This window comes from Chrysemys picta, chromosome 13 (genome assembly GCF_011386835.1).
Source record: "Chrysemys picta bellii isolate R12L10 chromosome 13, ASM1138683v2, whole genome shotgun sequence".
NCBI lineage: Eukaryota > Metazoa > Chordata > Testudines > Emydidae > Chrysemys > Chrysemys picta.
In genome coordinates, this window is record NC_088803.1 from 1,475,850 (window position 1) to 1,497,097 (window position 21,248).

The following is a 21,248-nucleotide window of genomic DNA, read 5'->3' on the forward strand; positions in this document are numbered from 1 at the left end:
CCCCATGGCATGACTCCCCCTCTCCGCATTGCAACCCGCCGCCCCATGGCATGACTCCTCCTCCCCCATTGCAACCCCCCGCCCCATGGCATGACTCCCTCTCCCCCCATTGCAACCCCCGCCCCATGGCATGACTCCCCCTCGCTCTTCTGCAACCCCCTACCCCATGGCATGACTCCCCCTCCGCCTATTGCAGCCCCCCGCCCCATGGCATGACTCCCCCTCCCCCCATTGCAACACCCCGCCCCATGGCATGACTCCCCCTCCGCCTATTGCAGCCCCCCGCCCCATGGCATGACTCCCCCTCGCCCTATTCCAACCCCCCGCCCCATGGCATGACTCCCCCTCCCCCTATTGCAACCCTCTGCCCCATGGCATGACTCCCCCTCGCCCCACTGGAACCCCTGCGCCCCACTGCAACAGCCCAGCCCCATTGCATGACCCGTGCTTCCTATTGCAGCCCCAGCCCCATTGCATGAACCTCCCCTGCTCCCTACTGCAACACCCTGTGCTATAGCCCCCTTTCCTCAGTCTCCCTGTGCAGTGACATCCGTGCTCCTGCCCTCCCTGTGCCCTAGTCCCCCAACTGCCCCAGCCCCCCGGGGAATAGCTCTGCTCCCCTAATCCCAAGCGCTGTGTTCCACCCTGCTGCCCCCTGTGCTGTGCCCACACCACTATGCCATGCTGCAGCCCTGTGCCCCTATCCCAGGGGGCACACCCCAGCCTCCTAGGCCCTGTGTGCTTTCCCACTCCATGGGAGAGCCCTGTGGTTGTGCACTCTCTGCTTAGTCCTTTCCTGCTGCCTCAGCCCTGCTGATGACCTGGCATCTCTGTTTCCAGCCTGTCCCCTTTGTGCTCTGTGTTGCCACCTCCCCCAGTTTGTGTGGTAGATCCAGAGAGACCCTGAGATCATCTGGTCTGACCTGGAGAGCGCAGGCCAGTCAGTTTCACCCAGTTACGTCTGTGTTGAGCGGGATCAGGCAGAGAACAGGCAAAACTGAGGGGGGCCCAATGCCTGAGGCCCTCGCGATGCCAGGGAACGGATTAGCTGAGATGTGCCCAGGTGATCCACGCTGCAGAGGGAGGTGAAGTCTGCCCCAGGGTCCCTGCCAGTCTGAGCTGGGGGAATTCCTCTTCCCAAAGCTGGCGCCCCTCAGTGAGCCGGACCCACCAGCCAAGTGGCTACAACGTGGTTTCGCAGGAGCTCAGAGGTCTTGTTCAGCTCTCAGAGACAAGGTTTGTCATCTTGGCCCTGGTTTGTACAGCGCCTGGCGCTGTGGGCTGTTGATCCTTCTTTGGCGCTTCTAGGAGCAACTGTAAAGATACCGAGATTGGGGAGTTTTTAAAAAATATAGAGAAATGTGGTTATAAAATGGCAAACATTTAGCAAAGGAATTGGGGGGGGGGGGCACTTACAACTACTTTTCAGTTGGAGGACAGCGGAGCACTTGCAATTACTTTCCATTTCATTTGGAGGCCCTTGAAACGTCTTTTTCAAATGTTTTTGACGGGTCTGGAGTGAATTGCTGTCCTCTTTAGTAGAGGGGGAAATGTTCCGAGGGGCGGAGGGAAAGAACCAGGGTTAAGTTTACTCAGTCTTCTGCAAACAGCCAGATCGAACACAGGGATGGGGCAGAGGTGACGGACGCTTTATCACTGGCAGAGAGAGGTGGAAGGGGAATGACCCTGGCCTGCCAACAGAACCAGTGGGGACTGGGCCATATAGTGAGGCACTGGATTGGGACCCAGGAGATCTTGGTTTTGTTCCCAGCTCCGCCTCAGCTGCTGCATCTGGGCCTCAGTTTCCCCGTCCATAAAATGGGGAGAACTATCCTTTGTCTGTTTAGACTGTCAGCTCTGCAGGGCAGGGACTGTCTCTCACTGTGTGTCTGCCCAGCATCTGGAGCAATGGTAGGCCCCAATCTTGGTCGCGGAGGGGGGGGTCTGTGTAGCACCTGGAGCAGTGGGGGATCTGGTTTTGGCTGGGGGGGTCCATGCAGTGTCTGGCATGACGGGGGTCCCAGTGTCAGTCAGGGAAGGGCAAGTCGGGTCCATGCAGTACCAGGCATGCGGGGGGCACTGATTTCACTTGAGGAGGGTGGGGGAGGTTTGCCCAGCATGACGGGGGCTCTGATCTCGGTGAAAATCACACACGCGGGAATCTGGGGCGCGGGTGAAACACCAGCTCTGATACCGTCAGGACTCGGGTTTGGCTGTGTACGGACCCGATTGTGTGCACCTCAGATGCACACACGCTCCCCCTCCCCTCGCAGTGGAAAACACCCTGAAACATCTGGCAGCAGGATAAACAGCTGGCTTCCCACCTGTGAGGGGGGGGTGGGGAAGAGGGGAGCTTTTATCAATCAAAGCGTTTCCTAGGCTACCAGTCCCGCCTGCCGCGCTGTGATGGGCGGGGGCCATTGTCAGTCATTGCCAGGGTGTTCTATTTCTGCCACCGTTGTAGGGGCTCCGTAGCGGCTGGCAATTGGTGGGCCCACGGGAGCTGCAATGTAACCCAGTTCTGGTCCCTATTACGGCCCCAGGGGCTGTTCCACTCAGCTGAGCCAGCCCACCCCTGCGGCCCCCCAGCCTCAGCTCAGTGGGGTCCTTCAGTGCCAGGGGGTGTGAATTGAGCTATCAGAATTTATAGCTCTCCCCCTCCCCAGCTGGAGCAGGAGTTAGGGGCTTAGGAGTTAGGACTCCTGGGTTCTTTCCCCGGCCTTGGGAGGGGAGTGGGGTCTAGTGGTTAGAGCGACGGGCTGGGGCTGAGAGCCCAGACTCCTGGGTTCTATCCGTGGCCTTGGGAGGGGAGTGGTGGTTAGAGCAGGGGGGGCCTGGGAGTCAGGACTCCTGGGTTCTATCCCCAGCCTTGGGAGGGGAGTGGGGTCTAGTGGTTAGAGCAGAATCCACATTGTGGAAGACGAGCTGCTGTCTGTACGCAGAAGCCAATTCTAGTTCTCATCTATATCTTTTTCTCTTTATGAATCAACCTTTAGATGTTAGAGTGGGGCAGGAGCGGTGACTGCGGGCGAGGGGGGAGGGCTGTGCTGGTGGAGGGTCCCGCCGAAAAAGGGAAGGGTCTGAGGGGGAAGGGCAGGCTCAGGCTCAGGGAGAAAGGGGCCACTAGGACCCTGAGGCGGCAGTTGATCCAGGTAGGCAGCATGGATCTGCACAGGAGAAGCAGGCCCCGGGGAGGTGCGTGGGGGCAGCAAGGGGAAGGCGCGTGGGGGCGGCAGGTGAGGCCGGGGGGGGGGGGGGGGGGGGAGAACCGGCCCAAATATTGGTGGAGCCGGGCTCCTGGGCTCCACCAGGGAATATAACTCGCCGTCCCACTCTCCTCATCAGTCGTTACCACTCGGCAGTATTTTGTCACCCGCCAATCTTAGCAGCAGTGATTCTACGTTGTCTCCCAATTCACTGATCAAAAATATGTTTAAAAATGAGTCCTTGAGAGCGTCTTGAGACGCTTAGTCCCCAGGACCTGCTCCCCACAGCACAGGGAGAAAAGGCCGTCCAGCCCTGCTGGGACCCGGGAGAGAAGCACTGAAGGAAGCAGGATCTCTCCCTCAGCAAGTGCCTGAAGGTCCCTCGCCCGGAGGGAGGGGAGGAGCTGCTCCTGTTGCACCAGGGTGTGGTGTCTGTCCCAGCTAGTGGCGCTGAGACCACCTAGAGAGAGAATTAAAGGAGTCAGCCCCATAGCCTTAGCTACTAGCCCGTTGGCTTTTAGCTCCTGCTGGAGAGGCTCATGCACGAAGCCCCCAGGTTGGATCCTGCCCGCTGACGACCGGGGTCTCTCGGTGTTCTAAGTGGGGGGTTGTGACATGAACTGTGACCGTATCGATCCTTGCTGCAACCAAGGCCCTAGAGTTGCACCAAATCTTGTACACAGGAGGTCATGTGAGGTGTCTATGGAAAGGTTGTAATTTGCTGGGTATGATGATGCTGTCTGTACGTGTGTATCACTTTTGTATTTGAAGTTATGAGTATTGGCTCTGCACTTGTATCGCAATGTGTTTGGTTCTAAGTAGCATTCGTGAAGCATTTGGTCAGTTTCTTGAGAAAGGAATTTTCGGATTAAGGGCCCAATCAAGAATCACTTAACTCACAATGGAGCTTGGGAGACTCCAATCCACATAGGAGACGCCTTCCTGGGAACGTTCAAGGTAGCAAGTGAGCAATGGCTGCTCTACCTGTAAAGAAGGGACTCACGCATAGACATGTGACTTGCCCATGTGACTCCAAACCCCACCTTGCTGCTGTACTTTTCCACAGGAAGAACAAAGGGGTCCTTCCACACGGCAGAGGATAGAAAAGGCCCTGGAAACCCCTCCCTTCGGGGGGAACTTTGCTACCAACTGAACTCTGACAATGGCCTGAATGACCCATCCCAGCTGTGGATGTTCCAGAGACTTGATTTGTGCCTGCAGTTTATTCTATCACTGCTACAAGCCTGAAGCAAGAACTTTGCCATTTCTGTATGTCATTGATTCCTTTAACAATTTTAACTCTCCTCTTTCTTTCTTTCTTTTTATGAATAAACCTTTAGATTTTAGATGCTGAAGGATTGGCAACAGTGTGATTTGTGGGTGAGGTCTGACTTGTCTATTGACCTGGATGTGGGGCTTGGTCCTTTGAGAGAACCTTTTTTCTTTTACTGGGGTATTGGTTTTCATAACCGTTCATCCCCATACGGAGTGGTGCTGGTGGTGATCCAAGGGAACTGGAATCTCTGAAGGAATTGCTTGTATGACGTCCGATTAGCCAGTGGGGTCAAACCAAAGTCCTCTCTGCATGGCTGGTGTGGCGTGCTTTAATAGTAAAGGACACCCAGCCTTGGGCTGTGAGTGCCCTGCTCCAAGCAATTTGTCCAGAATTGAGACTCTCGATAGGGTCCCGCCAGAGGCCGCATCGTTACAGGGGTCGTCCGGGATTACAACTGGGAACTCAGGACACGCTTCCTCAGCTAGGGGAAGTATGTAACCACACACCTTGTGGGTGTGGTGGTGTGTCCCAGCTAGTGGCACCAAGACCACTTAGAGGGAGAGATAAAACCAGTCTTCTCTACAGCCATAGCTAACAGCCAGGTGGCTTTTAGCTCATGCTGTAGAGGCCCATGCACTAAGCTCCAGAGGTCTCCGGTTCGATCCCGGCCACCGACGAGTCGCCGACGGAGATCTGTCAGCGTTACAGAGGCAGCTGTCACCCCAAGAAGGAGAGAGCTGCCATGCCACGCCCGGCCGCGAAGAGGTGCCAAGCACCCTTCAGAGCTTCCTGTGATAAACTGCGAACTTTGGACAATAGCCCTGGGCTCCCCCACCATCTGCCGTGCCCTTCCCCCCCAAAGGGCCGAAACCCTGACCACTAGGCAACATCCCCATGAGCGAAGGCCATCACGCGGCATCCGTCTTCGAAAGTTTGCAGAGGACGCAGGAACAGAAAGGGGAGAGAGGTTGAGGGTGGCTCTTGGGAACAGGGAGGGAGGGAGCCTTCTGTGTTACCAGATTTGCCCATTACTTTGGGGTATGCTCATTTATTTGGGTTACTCCTCTGGGGAAGGGGGTTCTGTAATCCTGTCAATGTACTGCTTGTGTCACTTGTGTTTACATATGGAGCTCTACTTCTCCCTTCTGCAAGTCCCCTCCCAATGGAGCTATCCTGCAGGATCTAGGGTCCCTAGGGCTGGGTTACTCCCACCCCAGAACCGGATGAACACCCACCCACCCACACGTACATTAACAGAGCAAGTCTGAGCGGACCGGGTCAATCAGCACTGTCAAGCTGACCCCTTATATGTCTCTGGACTCACTGGGCTGGAGGAAGCAGCACTTTCAAGCTGTCTCTCCTTATATGCCCCTGGGCTCCATGGACTGGGTCAAGCAGCACTTTCAAGCTGTTACCCTTATGCCTCCCAAATTCAGCACGTCCCTATCCCCACTCCCCCAACACAATTGTACTGGCAGTAACCTACTCGATGAGCAAAGCCCGCAGTATTTTGGGTGCTGCAGGGATCTTTAGCTTAGGTCAAAGAAGCGTTGCTGTAGAGTGAATGGGGGAAGCTAAAAACACAAACGAGTAAAGTTCAGCAAGAGAGAGAGAAGCAACCAACATAACCATAGAAGTTATTTATTGAATAATAGTAATAACTACACAAGGAGGACTAAACCAACATAACATACATGATTAAAGGTTAATACCTAAGGTAGAAATGAAAACAGAGAGAGAGAAAGAGGTGGGGGGTCTCACCCACTCCATGAGGCTTGAACTGGTCAGGGTTCCCAGATGATGGTGGTAGCTGACGGTCCTGAATGCTGGAGACAGGCAGAGCCCCCAGCACGATCAGTCAGGAGAAGATGGAGTTCCAGTGGAACTGATGCATAGTTTGGATCTAAGCATCAGAACCCTGACTAGAGGGTGAGTAGGGATTTTTGTAGAGAAATGACAATGGTTGAAGGGAGAACACTAGATTTGTTTCTAGGTAAGCTGATAACTCAAGGGTTTTCTTTAGACTAGACAATAGGAGCTGATCACTCTGGGCTCTGGGTGGTGTTTTCTTCCAGGGAGCTCACAGCGCAACTAGGCTGCTTCAGTATTTGGATATCAATTAAGGATTCATTACTAGAATTGGTCTGATCACTGCTGAGCTGGGTGGGGGCAGGCGTAGGTTCATTAGCCTCTGGAGCAGAGATTCCCAGGATGCAGTGCTTCCCTGTTTTTTCTGGCCCCCCAATTCAGTGTGGTTCTCTGTTCTCCATTCTGTATGTAAATTGGGATGTCTTCCTGTCCCATCTTCCATGCAGATGAGGCTGGGGGAGTTGTCTTTGCTCTCCATTCTGTATGCTAATGGAGATGTCTTAATCTTGTCACCCTTGTCAGGAGGGGTCTAGGTGTGTCTCCCAATGCCCTTCACTGCTCTCTGCAAGTTTTCTTTTTCTGATGGGTTTTGGTTTAAGCAGAGCCGGTGGGGGGGCGGGGGTCTTTCATGAGTCTGGCTGGATACTGCACCCTGGTTCCCCAGGAACACAGAGGTGTCTGGTATCATTTGGGAATCTGTTTACCACCATCAACCCAATGATCAGATCACTGATGCCTAGAATCTTCCCTGACGTGCTGTAATTGATTGGATCTCGATTTGAAAACAGTTCCCACATTTGCAGAGGGAGAAATGTCAGCGAGTTGAGTGGAAGGCCATTGCAAGCTCAGCTAATTATGCAATGTGGCTTCTGCCCCATCTAACAAGCTCCTTAAACAATAGCTCTCAATTTTCATTCACATTGTTCTGTTTAGTGTTTTTCTCCAAAATACTTTCACTAATCATTTTGGTCAGCTTTGGAAAGTTAGCCCTTTCAGTGCACCAAATATAAATATTGCTGGTGGGGACTGTCCTCTGTTGGTCATAAGAACAGCCATACTGGATCAGACCAATGGTGCAGCCAGCCCAGAATCCTATCCTCCCACAGTGGCCAATGCCAGGTGCCCCAGAGGGAATCGACAGAACAGGTCATCATCAAGCGATCCATCCCCTGTCGCCCATTCCCAGCTTCCGGCAAACAGAGGCTAGGGATACTTCAAGAGCATGGTTTTGTATCCCTGCCCATCCTGGCTAACAGCCAATGATGGACCTGTCCTCCATGAATTTTAGTTCTTTGTTGGACCCTGTTATAGCCTTGGCCCTCACAACATCCTCTGGCAAAGAGTTTCCCCAGGTTAACTGTGTGCTGTGTGAAGAAATACTTCCTTTTGTTTGTTTTAAAACTGTTGCCTATTCATTTCATTTGGTGACCCCTAGTTCTTGTGTTATGAGAAGGAGTAAAGAACACTTCCTTATTTACTTTCTCCATACCCGCCGTCATTTTATAGACCTCTATCCTATCCCCCCTTAGTCATCTCTTTTCCAAGCGAAAACTCCCCTCAGTCTTATTAATCTCACCTCATAGGGAAGCTGTTCCATACCCCTAATCATTTCGGTTGCCCTTTTCTGTACCTTTTCCAATTCCAATATATCCTTTTGAGATGGGGGGACCAGCTCCAGTATTCACGCTGTGGGCATACCAGGGATTTATAGAGAGGCAATATTACATTTCTGTCTTGCTATTTATCCCTTTCCTAATGACTTCCCAACATTCTGTTCGCTTTTTTGACTGCCGATGCACATTGAGTGGATGTTTTCAGAGAACTATCCACAATGACTCCAAGATCTTTCTTAGGTTGTAAGAGCTAATTTAAACCCCATCATTTTAGATGTAGAGTTGGGATCATGTTTTTCAATGTGCATTACGTTGCATTTATCAACGTTGAATTTCATCTGCCTTTTTGTTGCCCAGTCACTCAGTTTGGTGAGATCCCTTTGTCACACTTTGCACTCTCTTTTGGACTTAACTAACTTGAGTCGGTTTGTATCAGCTGCAAATGTTGCCACCTCACTGTTTACCCCTTTTTCCAGATCACTTAGGAGTATGTTGAACAGAACTGGTCCCAGTACAGACCTCAGGGGGACACCATTATTTACCTCTCTCCATTCTGAAAACTGACCACTTAGACCCTTTCTTTCTTGCCTTTGAACCAATTACATATCCCAGAGAGGACCTTCCATCTTATCCCATTTTGCTTCAGAGCTTTTGGGGTGGGAACTTGTGAAAGGTTTTCTGAAAATCTAAGTACACTATATCCACGGGATTACCTTTATCCACATGCTTGTAGACTCCCTCAAAGAATTCTAGTAGATTTGTGAGGCATGATTTCCCTTTACTGAAACCATGTTCTCTCTTCCCCAACAGATTGTGTTTATTTCTGTGTCTAATAATTGTGCTCTTTATTATAATTTCAGCCAATTTGCCTGGTACTGAAGTTAGCATTAGTGGCCTGTAATTGCGGGGAGCGTCTCTGGAGCGTTTTTTATGCATTGGTGTCATATTAGCTCTCCTCCAGGCATCTGGTACGGAAGCTGATTTAAAGGACAGGTTACATACCACAGTTAGTTAGTTAGTACGGCAATTTCACATTTGAGTTTCTTCAGAACTCTTGGGTGAATACTATCTAGTTCCGGTGACTTAGTGCTGTTTGATTTATCAATTTGTTCCAAAACCTCCTTATAGAATAGTCAAGTCATGATCACTGGCCCCAGAGCAACCACGGCCATGCAGTCCAGTGATCAGTTCATCGTTATCCACCACAAGGAGGCCCACAATAGAGTCACCCCTGGTTGGGTACAAAACTTTGTATTAGAAAAGTATCTATAATTTTTCAAAATCTCCAAGGACGATTTACTCCTGGCTACGTGAGACCTCTCCCGTCTGTCTCCCAATAGGAAGTCCCCCGGGCTAACCTAATTTTTTCCCACAAGTCACAGACAGGTGCAAAAGGAGAAACATTTCCTGCTGTCTGGTTTGGATTCAGTGAACTGGGCCAGCCCCCACCGGTTCATCTGCTGGGCTGTGTTAGTTAGCAGATTGATCCCTGTCCATTGGAGGTCCTGGGGTTCTCAATAACGTAAACCGGGTAATGATGTGTCTAATGCAGGGGTTCTTCAACTTCATTACACTCCGACCCCCTTCTGACAACAACAATTACTACACGACCCCAGGAGGGGGGACCGAAGCCTGAGCCCTCTCAAACCCCAGGTGTGGGGGGAAAGCCAAAGCCCGAGTCCCCCCACCCTGCTTGGGGAGGCCAAAATCGAAGCCCAAGGGGCTTGCAGTCTGAGCTTGACTGCCTAGGGCTGAGGCCCTCAGGCTTTGGCTTCGGCCTCAGTCAGTGGGGCTCGGGCTTTAACTTTGGCCCCAGGCCCCAGCAAGTCTAAGCCAGCCCCGGTGACCGCATTAAAATGGGGTTGCAACTCACTTTGGGGTCCTGACCCACAGTTTGAGAACCGCCTCCCTGCCCACCACTTGTTGTACCCTCTCTCCCCTACCTCAGTAGGCTGTAACCAGCGACAGGAACATTCCAGTCATACCCATCCTCCCCCCGGGTTTCCCCATTTCCCCTCCCCAGGGAGAATTTCCATCTCCTCTTCCTTATTGCCCAGAGTCCGCTGCCAAGAGTGGTGTTGCTTCCCTTCACGCGTGATATCCTGCAGGGCACATACACCACAGCACGGCATTCCCCTGCGTCCACACTGGTGTTCCTGGCTTACGGATAGCCCATCCTGCAGTGAGAGACTCCATCTCCCGTGTCCCTTTCTTCCCTCCACTGCAAGGTGCTGGGGGAGAAAGAGAACATGTCCCGAGGGCTGAGGCCCCATGGGATCGCTGGCGTTGCAGCATGCGCTCCAGGAACCCTCAAGCCTCTGCAGCATCAGAACAGCAGAGCCTGGATTGGAGCAAGGGAAAGGCCTGTTTTCCACAGAATCCTGCCCTCAGGCCTGGAGCATTTAGAGCAGAAATCCCTGGGGGAGTTAATGTTGCTCTAAAAAGAGCTGCCAAGGGGGGTGCAGATTCTTGACACCCCCACACAAAGGGATCTGGTTGTTGAGCTGCGTAAAGCCCTGCACTGATTCTCGGAGAGGATTCCCCCGAGCAGTTGGGGGAGGCAGGACCTTATTCCTTACCTCCCGTGACAGGGCCGTGTGAGAGCTTGTAGGAAGCCAGAGGCAGCTTTCTAGAGGGTTAATTCAGAAATTCCCCGTGGAACCTAGGGGCTGCGGCCTGCGGCAGGAAGGAGCCAGGTGGTGGTTGGAGAGACTCTAGGAGGAACGCTATGGGATGGCGCTCTGATCTCCTCTTCACTCTGCTTCTTCCCACCCCCACCTTTGGGGTAAGGGCATCACCTTCTCCTTACTGCCTGTGGGCTGGAAAGCAGAGATGGCAGGAGAGAGGTTGCCCATTCAGCCCACGCACAGGGGGATCCATTGCAGCTCACGTCCTCCTGCTTGTCCCAGCCAGAGCAATGCCTGTCACCGAGCCTGGACTCTGTGACTGCATTAGTTGCCAAGAGGGGAGTGTGGTAGGAGAGGACACAACATGTCTACACAGAACTTTTACTGGACTTCTGCAGTGGGGGGAGAGAGGCCAGATTCCATCTGGCTCTTTAGGGCTCTGAGGAAGCTCTGGGATCTGGAGAGAGGTCTCTGGAGCCTCGCAAGGTGCAGGTTTGGAGACGTGGCTCCTACCTAGTCCAGCGTAACCTGCCGTGTTCCCCCACAAGAGTCATGTTAACAGGCAACACTGCCCCTATTTCCTTGGCCACATGTACTGTGTGCTTTTTCTGGTGGCTCGGCCACAAAAGGAGGACAAGAGCTCACTACTGCTACCATCTGAGGGAGTTGCTGGGTTGAAATCAGCTGGTAGAAGGAGGCAATAGCCCAAGAATCTGGGACTTCAAGCCCCTAGAGTGACCCCTTACCTTTATAGACCCCCCCCCCATCATACACAGCTATTTTAAAGTTCAGCGTGATAGTAAAGAGACCCCTTTTCGACCCTTCACCTCACAAGAGAAAGCCTGCAGGATTTGTCATTAACTATTTATTTCTCCTCTCCTGGCTCCCAAACTGCTTCTCCTCCCTACGGCCGCCAGCCACCTTCGAGTTCTCCCTCTTCTCTCCCCGGCTCTGCTCACTTGATTGCAGCAGCTCAGCGGATGGTCCAGCTTTACTCCTTCACTTCCCTTCTCCTTCCCTTCTTTGGGGGGCTGCATTCGCCATTGAGCAGGCTGATGGAAATCCCTGAGTGCTCGGCCTAGGCCAGGGGTCTCCAACACGCGGCCTGCGGGGCTATTTCTCTGGGTAAGTGGCTCCAGGCCAGAGCTCAATGCCGTCCTGCACCCTAACCCCCTGCCATGAGCCCCCTGCCTGCACCCCAACCCTCAGCCACACCTCGCACTCCCTCCTGCACCCCACATCCCAACCCTCAGCCACACCTCGCACTCCCTCCTGCACCCCACCCCCAACCCTCAGCCACACCTCGCACTCCCTCCTGCACCCCACACCCCAACCCTCTGCCACACCTCGCACTCCCTCCTGCACCCCACACCCCAACCCTCTGCCATGAGCCCCCTGCCTGCACCCCAACCCTCAGCCACACCTCACACTCCCTCCTGCACCCCACACCCCAACCCCCTGCCACACCTTGCACTCCCTCCTGCACCCCACACCCCACCCTCCTGCCCTGAGCCTCCCGCCTGCACCCCAACCCTCTGCCACACCTCGCACTCCCTCCTGCACCCCACACCCCAACCCTCTGCCATGAGCCCCCTGCCTGCACCCCAACCCTCAGCCACACCTCACACTCCCTCCTGCACCCCACACCCCAACCCCCTGCCACACCTCGCACTCCCTCCTGCACCCCACACCCCAAGCCCCTGCCACACCTCGCACTCCCTCCTGCACCCCACACCCCAACCCTCTGCCACACCTCGCACTCCCTCCTGCACCCCACACCCCAACCCCCTGCCCTGAGCCTCCCGCCTGCACCTCACACCCCAACCCCCTGCCCTGAGCCCTCTGCACCTCAACTCCCGCCCTGAGCCCCCGCCACACCCCTCCTGCCCCCTCTGGGGGCAGGGCCGGGGACAGCGAGTGGGGGTGTCAGCGATGCGGCCCTCGGGCCAATGAACTAGTCCTCAGGTGGCCGTCATGGTCATTTGAGTTTGAGACCCCTGGTCTAGGCTCACAGGCCCAGCAGCTAAAGCCAAGCCCCACTGAGAGCAGGGGGAGATTAGCCTGGAGTGTCAGGAGTGGAGGCTTGGCCCATGGGGACCCAGGCACATGACAGGAGTGGAGAGTCAGCCAGGTCAGGATACTGGAAGATCAGCAGCAAAAGACAAACGTGCGATCACCACCACAACTCAGATGCCAGGAAATCCAGCCAGGGTAGCGGCAGCAGAACCAGGCAGCGCACGGTCCAGAACCGGGAGCAGGCCTGGTGTTCAGTCAGCTTCGTGTTCCTGCTGCTGCCTTACGCAGGGCCAGGGGGCCAGTGAGCTTTCCTGGGACTCCTCCAATAGGACCTCAGGAGTGGAGCCTCAAAGTGGGGCTGAACTTCCTGGGTCCGAGGTAAGCCATTTTCAGCAGGCTTCCAGGTGGAGGGTTGGAGTGTGGCTGCTCCCATGAACCCTGCAGACCCGGGTTGAAGACCCCGGGTGATGACAGTGAGTTCTCTCCCTGCTCAAACCTCCTGCAGCAGGAAACAGTCTCCGGGATCCTGGACTCATCCTCTGAGAATAAAATGAGGATATCATGATGAGCAATAGGTCTCTGTACCAGAGCTGGGATCTGGGGACAGGGAAAGCTCCCAACCAGGATATGTAGCAGGAGTCCCCCGTTTGTTGCAAGAGCCCCAAGTGGCAGGACAAGTGAACGGCTCTTACCTCCAGGAGGTGCATGGGATCTTCTACCTGAGCGTCAATGGGACCCATGTTGCTTGGCTTGACAGGATGAGATGACCTGTCCCCACTGCTCCCTGAGCTGGACTGGCTGCAGGATAGATCTCTGTGAGAGGCTGGGACAGAGCCTGAAAGACAGATGGGACAGTCAGGGTTCTGTCACCTCAGCGGGAGAACAGAGGGTCTAAACCCCAAAGAATAAGCAATTGAATCAGCTGATTCAATGAAGAATTATTGTGCCCTACAGATACATCATAAGGTCCTCTCATGGACTGGTAACTGGTTAAACACTGCTCTGCACTGACTGCCCTGACCACGGGTGGCCCAATGGCCCACCGCAGCTCCAACTACCAAGAGAGCTGGAACAAGAGGCCTTCCTGCTCCTGGGACGGAGGAGTACGTTGAGGCTCTACCTGGATGTGAGCGTTGGCCTTCCCCAAGCCCAGGGTCTAGACTCCATTCAGGGCAGCGCACAGGAACTGTGATTCCTATCCTGGATCTAGGGGTGGTTTCAGTTTGCTGGCAGGAGACTGTACATGAGACCTTGCAGTTGGGGGGTGACACAGGCACTAACATGGGCATGGGAGTCTGAGCAACAGGGCAGAGGCCTGTGTGGGGCAAGGAGGGCAGGGATTTGGGAAGCAAGAGCAGAGGATCAAACACTTTCTTCATGTGGGACAGGATGATCCCCATTTCAAAGAGAGAAAGTGAGGCACCAGGGGGGAGAGTGACCTGGCCAGGATCATGTTCCCACTCAGTGGCAGGGCTGCAGTATAACCTGTTCCCTGCTCATCACTGGACCCTGCTGCCCCTTCTGTAGAACCCCTCCCGCCATCCTATCCTCTAGGCCATCCCCACCCCTCTCCAATACCAGGCTGTTTCCATAACGGAAGCAGACTTATAACAGAGTTCACTCACCGCTAGGTGCCCCTTCCTGGCCAGGCCTGGGGTCACAGCTTTCCTGCTGGGCTAGCACCCCCGCCCAGAGTCGTTAGGGCACTGGGGTAGTTCTTTGCCTGGGAACTCAGCCCTTCAGCCAGGTGACCGTCTTTTAGTCCACTCCTTCCTGGGTTGCTCGTCCCAAACGAAGAGTCCAAACATGTCTTTAACCAAAACAAGGTCCTCTGTCCCTTCAGGGCTTTTCCTCAGCCTGACTTTGGCTCGGCCTGCCCTTGCTGGCCTTGGTTGCCCTTTCTCTGGCCTTGTACATCCCCTTCCTTAGAGACCATGGGAGAACCAGTCCTACCCTGGATTCTAGGTTCTGCCCCAAGGCCCCGGACCGAACAGCTCCTGTACCTTTGCTGCGGTTTCCCCTGGCTTTCACCTCAGGTGGAGCGCACTCTTTAATCCATTGGGCCTAGCGCCAGGCTTTATTGCCCACAGGCCAGCAACAGACAGTCCCTGCCCTGAAGACTTGGCTTTTAAATAGGAAAAACTAACACACAGGCAAAGGGAATGGGAGCAAGATACAAAATAAAGCACTGTAGAGTCAGGTGAGTCTGAATTATATTAATAGAATTATTTCCTGGCCTGGGTCAGAGTATGTAAAATGCAGGTTACTCTGCACTGGCGTTCATCTGACTCTCGTCAAGTGGGGCATGTGCACAATCATAGACTCATAGACTTTAAGGTCAGAAGGGACCATTATGATCATCTGGTCTGACCCCCTGCATGCTGCAGGCCACAAGACCCTTCCCTGGACTGTGCCGTTGAAGTCCCCAATCCTGTGTTTTAGTGACTTCAATCGGCAGAGACCCTCCTGCTAGTGATCCCTGCCCCATGCTGCGGAGGAAGGCGAAAAACCTCCAGAGGCTCAGCCAATCTGCCCTGGAGGAAAATTCCTTCCCGACCCCAAATATGGCGATCAGTAATACCCCGAGCATGTAGGCAAGAGTCTCTAGCCTGACCCTTGTTTGCCATTATGCTATTTACATACCATTGCTTGGTTTTCCTCGGCTACTATGTTTTACCATTAAACCATTCCCTCCATAAACTTATCTAACTTAATCTTAAAACCAGACAGGTCCCTCGCTCCCACCGTTTCCCTCGGAAGGCCGTTCCAATATTTCACCCCTCTGACGGTCAGAAACCTTCGTCTAATTTCAAGCCTGAACTTCCCCACGGCCAGTTTATATCCATTTGTTCTCGTGTCTACATTAGTACTAAGCTGAAATAATTCCTCTCCCTCCCTTGTATTTATCCCTCTGATATATTTAAAGATAGCAATCATATCCCCCCTCAGCCTTCGTTTTGTCAGACTAAACAACCCAAGCTCCACTAATCTCTTTTCATACGACAGGTTTTCCATTCCTCTGATCATCCTAGTGGCCCTTCTCTGCACCCGTTCCAATTTGAGTTCATCTTTTTTAAACATGGGAGACCAGAACTGCACACAGTACTCCAAATGAGGTCTCACCAGCGCCTTATACAACGGAAGCAGGACCTCCTTATCCCTACTAGATATATCTCGCCTAATGCATCCCAAGACCGCATTGGCTTTTTTCACCGCCACGTCACATTGTCGACTCATAGTCATCCTGCGGTCTACAAGGACCCCTAGGTCCTTCTCCTCTTCCGTTACTTCTAACCAATGCGTCCCCATCTTGTAACTAAAATTGTTATTAGTCATCCCCAAATGCATCACCTTACACTTTTCACTATTAAATTTCATCTTATTTCTGATACTCCAATTCACAAGCTCATTCAAGTCTCCCTGCAGAATATCCCTATCCTCTTCCGAATTGGCAACGCCTCCCACCTTCGTATCATCCGCAAACTTTATCAGCCCACTCTTGCAATCGGTTCCGAGGTCAGTTATAAATAGATTAAATAAAATGGGTCCCAAAACCGAACCTTGAGGCACTCCACTAGTAACCTCCCTCCAACCCGACAGTTCACCCTTTAATACGACCCGCTGCATTCTCCCCATTAACCAATTCTTTATCCACCTCTGGATTTTCATATCGATCCCCATGTTTTCCAGTTTAACCAATAATTCCTCATGGGGTACAGTATCAAACGCTTTACTGAAATCCAGGTATATTAGGTCCACCGCATTTCCCTTATCTAATAAGTCCGTTACTTTCTCAAAGAAGGAGATCAGATTAGTTTGGCACGATCTACCCTTCGTAAAACCATGCTGTAATTTATCGAAATTGCCATTAACCTCTAGGTCCTCAACTAGTTTCTCTTTCAGAATCTTCTCCAGCACCTTGCACACTACAGATGTTAAACTAACAGGCCTGTAGTTACCCGGATCACTTTTTTTCCCTTTCTTGAAAATAGGAACCACGTTGGCTATTCTCCAGTCTAACGGGACCACCCCCGAGTTTACAGATTCATTAAATATTATCGCTAATGGGCCTGCTATTTCCCGTGCCAATTCCTTCAATATTCTCGGGTGAAGATCGTCCGGTCCTCCCGACTTAGCCCCATTAAGGCGTTCAAGTTTTGTTTCTACCTCGGATGCGGTAATCCCCCATTCTGTATGCCCCTCTGTAACGGTGCTAGTATCTCTAATACCTTCATTGGCCTCATTAAACACTGATGCAAAATATTCATTGAGATATTGCGCCATGCCTAGATTATCTTTAATCTCCTCTCCGGCTATAGTCTTCAGCGGTCCCACTTCTTCTTTCTTTGCTTTCTTCCTGTTTATATGGCTGTAAAACCTTTTACTATTGCTTTTAATTCCCCTCGCTAGATCCAACTCTACACGGCCTTTGGCCTTTCTCACTCTATCTCTACATTCTCTGACTTCACTAAGGTAAGTTTCCTTACTGATCCCTCCCCTCTTCCAGTCTTTGTACGCTTTCTGTTTTTTCCTAATCGCCCCTTTGAGTCGGTCGCTCATCCAGCTCGGTCTAAATCTTTTGCTTAGTAATCTTTTTCCCTTTTTGGGGATACAGGCCTCTGACAGCTCATGCATCTTTAACTTAAAGTAATCCTAGGCTTCTTCTGCCTTTAGATCCCTTAATACGTTTGCCCAATCCACTTCCCTTACCAGTCCCCTTAATTTGTTAAAATTGGCCTTTTTAAAATTATAAACCCTAGTCTTTGACTTAATTCTGTTACGCCTTCCATTTAGTTTAAACCGAATTAGCTCATGATCACTGGAGCCCAAGTTGTCCCCCACTACTACTTCCTCAACGAGGTCCTCACTACTCACCAGAATCAAATCTAAAATGGCCTCCCCCCTCGTCGGTTCAGCTACCACTTGATGAAGGAATTGATCAGCAAGCTCATCTAGGAACATCTGAGCCCTATTATTGCTACTAGCGTTTGTTCCCCAATCTATATCCGGGAAGTTAAAGTCCCCTATAATTACACAGTTTCTATTAGTATTTACTTCTCTTAATACATTAAATAGTTCCTTATCCATATCCTGGGTCGATCCCGGCGGTCTATAGCACACCCCAAGCACTATCCCCGGAGAGGCTCTAGTAGTCCTTTTACCCAGTGTGAGTATTGCCCAGACGGACTCCGTGTTATCTATTCCATCCACTATTATTTCTTTACAGCTTATTTCACTATTGACATACAATGCCACCCCCCCACCTTTACCTTTATCCCGGTCTTTCCTAAACAGCGCATACCCCTCCATACCTGTGTTCCAGTCGTGACTGCCATTCCACCACGTTTCAGTTATTCCTACGATATCCGGTTTCAATTCTCGGACCAAGAGCTCCAATTCCTCCATTTTATTACCTAGGCTTCTCGCATTGGTGTACAAACACCCTAATGTATGTCGTTTAGCCTGTCTCCCATTAGTAGCACTGTATGTTGTGGGCCTCTTTGTGTCCGTCCCCCCTGTCCTTCCTATGTCCAATCTCATCTCCCCGGCTATGTCTCCTCTTCTTTCACTCGGCTTTTCAATACTGGAATCTGGCGTGGAGATTAACTGTGCATCTCCCAACCTTCTCCCCAAACTTCCTAGTTTAAAGCTCTTTTGATAAGATGAGCCAGCCTCCCTCCCAGAAGTCTATTTCCTTCCCTACTCAGGTGAAGCCCATCCCGCGAGAACAGGTGTCTGTCCCCGAAAGCCTCCCAGTGGCCAAACATCCCAAAGCCCTCCTTATAGCACCACTCCCTTAGCCAACTATTTATTCTTACAATCCTATCAGCCCTTTGCTGCCCTTCTCTAGGAACAGGCAGAATCCCACTAAAGATAATCTGAGCCTCTATCTCCTTGAGCGTCTTCCCCAGCCTGGCATAATCTCCCTTGATTCTCTCTAACGAGAACCTAGCCGTGTCATTCGTTCCTACATGAAGGATTATCAAGGGGTTCTTACCTGCTCCTTTTAGGATCCTTTTCAACCGCAGGTCCACATCGCGTATCTTTGCGCCCGGTAGACAGCACACCCTTCTGTTCTCCGGGTCTGCCCTGGTCACAGGCCTGTCCAATCTCCTCAGTAAAGAGTCTCCAATTACATACACCTGCCGTCGCCTGGCAACAGTGCGATCTAGTAATCTAGTCTCTGATCCCTCTAGTCCTGACCTGTGTCTGTTCCTATCTTCCCTTATGCTCCCCCTTATGCCTTCCTGTATCCTCTGGTGGCCCATAATTGGTGCTGTCTCCATCAACTCCTCCCCCCTCTCTCTCGGACTAGCCGCTCTTCTCTTCTTCCTCACCCCCCCACCTTCAGTCCCCACCTGCTGCCCCTCTACCTCGTTATCCAAACACTCAAACCTATTCCTGAGTTCTATTCCCCCCTCACTGGCCCTCCTTTTCCTTGGCCTGCTTCTCACAGTCACATGCTTCCACCTCCCTTGTTCTCCCCCTTCCATTCCCCTCTTGCTGTCATCTACTACTGCCTCCTCCCGCACCCTAGAGCATTCCCCTTCAGCCCCGCCTTGCCTATCCTCCATCAGCTGCTCAAACCCCCGTCTAAACTCCACCAGGGTCTCTACCTGCATCTCCAGCCCCTTAATCTTTTCCTCCAGTAACACTATCAGGCGACACTTCATACACACATACCTGTGTTCCGGGTCCCCTGCTAGGACCATATACATACCGCAGCTCCCACATGTCGCCATCTGCATTCTGTCTGCTGCTGCTTGGCTCATGGCTGCTGCAGTCTCTGCCCACAGCACCTGGGGACACAGAGCACACAACACACCGCGCCCTCCTGCCTCCCCTTTACCTCCCCCTGCAAACTCCCTCTCAAACTCCCCTGTTAGCCGCCCTGTTTGCTGCCTCCGGTGCTGTATTTCCTGTTTAAATCTAGTCATCCCCGTGACCTTGCAGCTTTCACAGAGATCATTTCCAGTTATCAGCCAAGTCTCCTTAGAACTCCCCAGAATCAGAGAGATGATATTATGGTTCAATATCGCATTGTTTCTATTCATTCTCAAAGGTAATTTAATTCCTACATGCATTGGAGATGCTCAAGATTATTATTGTATGAGTCTCCATGTCTCTTTTTTTCTCTCCAGGTATCCAGTCAAAATTAGATTTTGTGGCTTCTGGTGGAAAAGTTAAAATGCTCGGGGACTCTCTCCGGATCTCCTGCAAAACATCTGGATTCACTTTTGGTGATTATGGGATGACCTGGTACAGACACACTCCTGGAAAGGGTCTGCAGTGGGTTGCCTATATTAGCAAATCATCTGGGGATACCAAATCCTATGCTGATTCAGTGAAAGGCCGATTCACCATCTCCAGAGACAATTCCAGGAGCCTGTTGTACTTGCATATGACTAACCTTAGACGTGAAGACGCTGCTGAGTATTACTGTGGTTGGACACAGTGTGCAGAAGGCAGTCAGAGCTCAGACAAGAACCTGAACTTGTGGATGTTAGGGGAGCAGATTTCTGCTGGGGAAGCCGCGGTCTGAACACCACAAAATCATTGTAGAAAAAAATCCCTAGAAATTCCAGTTTTCTTGAAGGAAAAGAAAGAGGAAAAAAAAGAAAAGAAACTCTAGGTCAATCTATGTAAGAAAAAATGTCATTTGCATGTACATCTATTCAGAGTTTGATGTGCAACACATAGGCACATGTAAATGTGAATGCTTATACACTGCATTTTACCGAAGAAACCAGCTTAAGAACTAGAAAACTGGGTCTTTTTAGATTCTAAAATCATAACCCACATTGTTCTATCTTGCTTTATACATTAGGATGCAAATTGGCTGGTAATTTAGGGCTCATTTTAGCCGTGATATCTTATTCATTATGGGCCAGATTTCCCAATGTACTTAGAAGCCTAAAGATGCAGATGGGAGTCAGGTGATTAAATACCTTTGAGGATCCAGGCCCTAGTGAAATTTGTAAAGAGTCGAAGCAGGTTAGGCAGCTCAGTGCCATTGAGATCAATGCAATTTAGCATCTAGCCTATTTACACACCTTTGACCATCTCATTAAATGCCTGTCTGCATCTTCAGGCAACTGACTACCTTTCAAATCTGGCCACATGGCAGGATTGTCAAAGGAGCCTGATGAGTCTGGTGCCCAACTCGCACCTTTTAGAACAGGGCCGGCTCCAGGCCCCCGCAAACCAAGCAGGCGCTTGGGGCGGCACATTTTCACGGGCGGCATTCCAGCCGGCCTTTTTTGTGTGCTTGGGGTGGCAAAAGGCTAGAGCCGGCCCTGACAACAGCAGCGTGTCCTGCACAGGGAGCGCCCTGGGGCCGCTGCGGTTTGCGTCGGTGGGGGAGCAGCGCCCGCACCGTATGGCCGGGCGGGCTCTGAGCATGGGACACTGGGGCTGGGAGCTGCCCTGCAGGGCACACGGAGCCGCCTGCAGCTGCCGCAGGGCGGCCGCCCCCCAGCGTCGCAGCTGGGGCTGGGCGAAGCGGCCCGAGCCACCCAGGGGCTGCGGCAGGGCGGCCAGGAGCAGCAGCAGCAGTGGGGCCATAGAGGGGACTGGTGCCCGGGGCGCTGCCATGTGGGGCCCATGTCCCGCTCTCCGGGTCTCTGCTCCCTCTGGGGCT

General features: G+C 52.2%; 2 long non-coding RNA genes across 2 annotated transcripts; one reads left to right on the forward strand and one right to left on the reverse strand.

Annotated features, from left to right (window-relative positions):
- The first annotated feature begins 368 nt into the window (after positions 1–368).
- LOC135975194 (uncharacterized) lies at positions 369–4,561 on the forward strand. The gene is made up of 2 exons (XR_010592140.1): positions 369–1,236; positions 4,273–4,561. It is a non-coding gene; the product is annotated as an uncharacterized LOC135975194 (long non-coding RNA).
- Positions 4,562–12,397: 7,836 nt separating this feature from the next.
- Positions 12,398–19,513, reverse strand: LOC135975195 (uncharacterized). Its single transcript, XR_010592141.1, has 3 exons — positions 14,233–19,513; positions 13,300–13,442; positions 12,398–13,146 (listed from the first exon to the last, which is right to left on the reverse strand). It is a non-coding gene; the product is annotated as an uncharacterized LOC135975195 (long non-coding RNA).
- Positions 19,514–21,248: the final 1,735 nt, after the last annotated feature.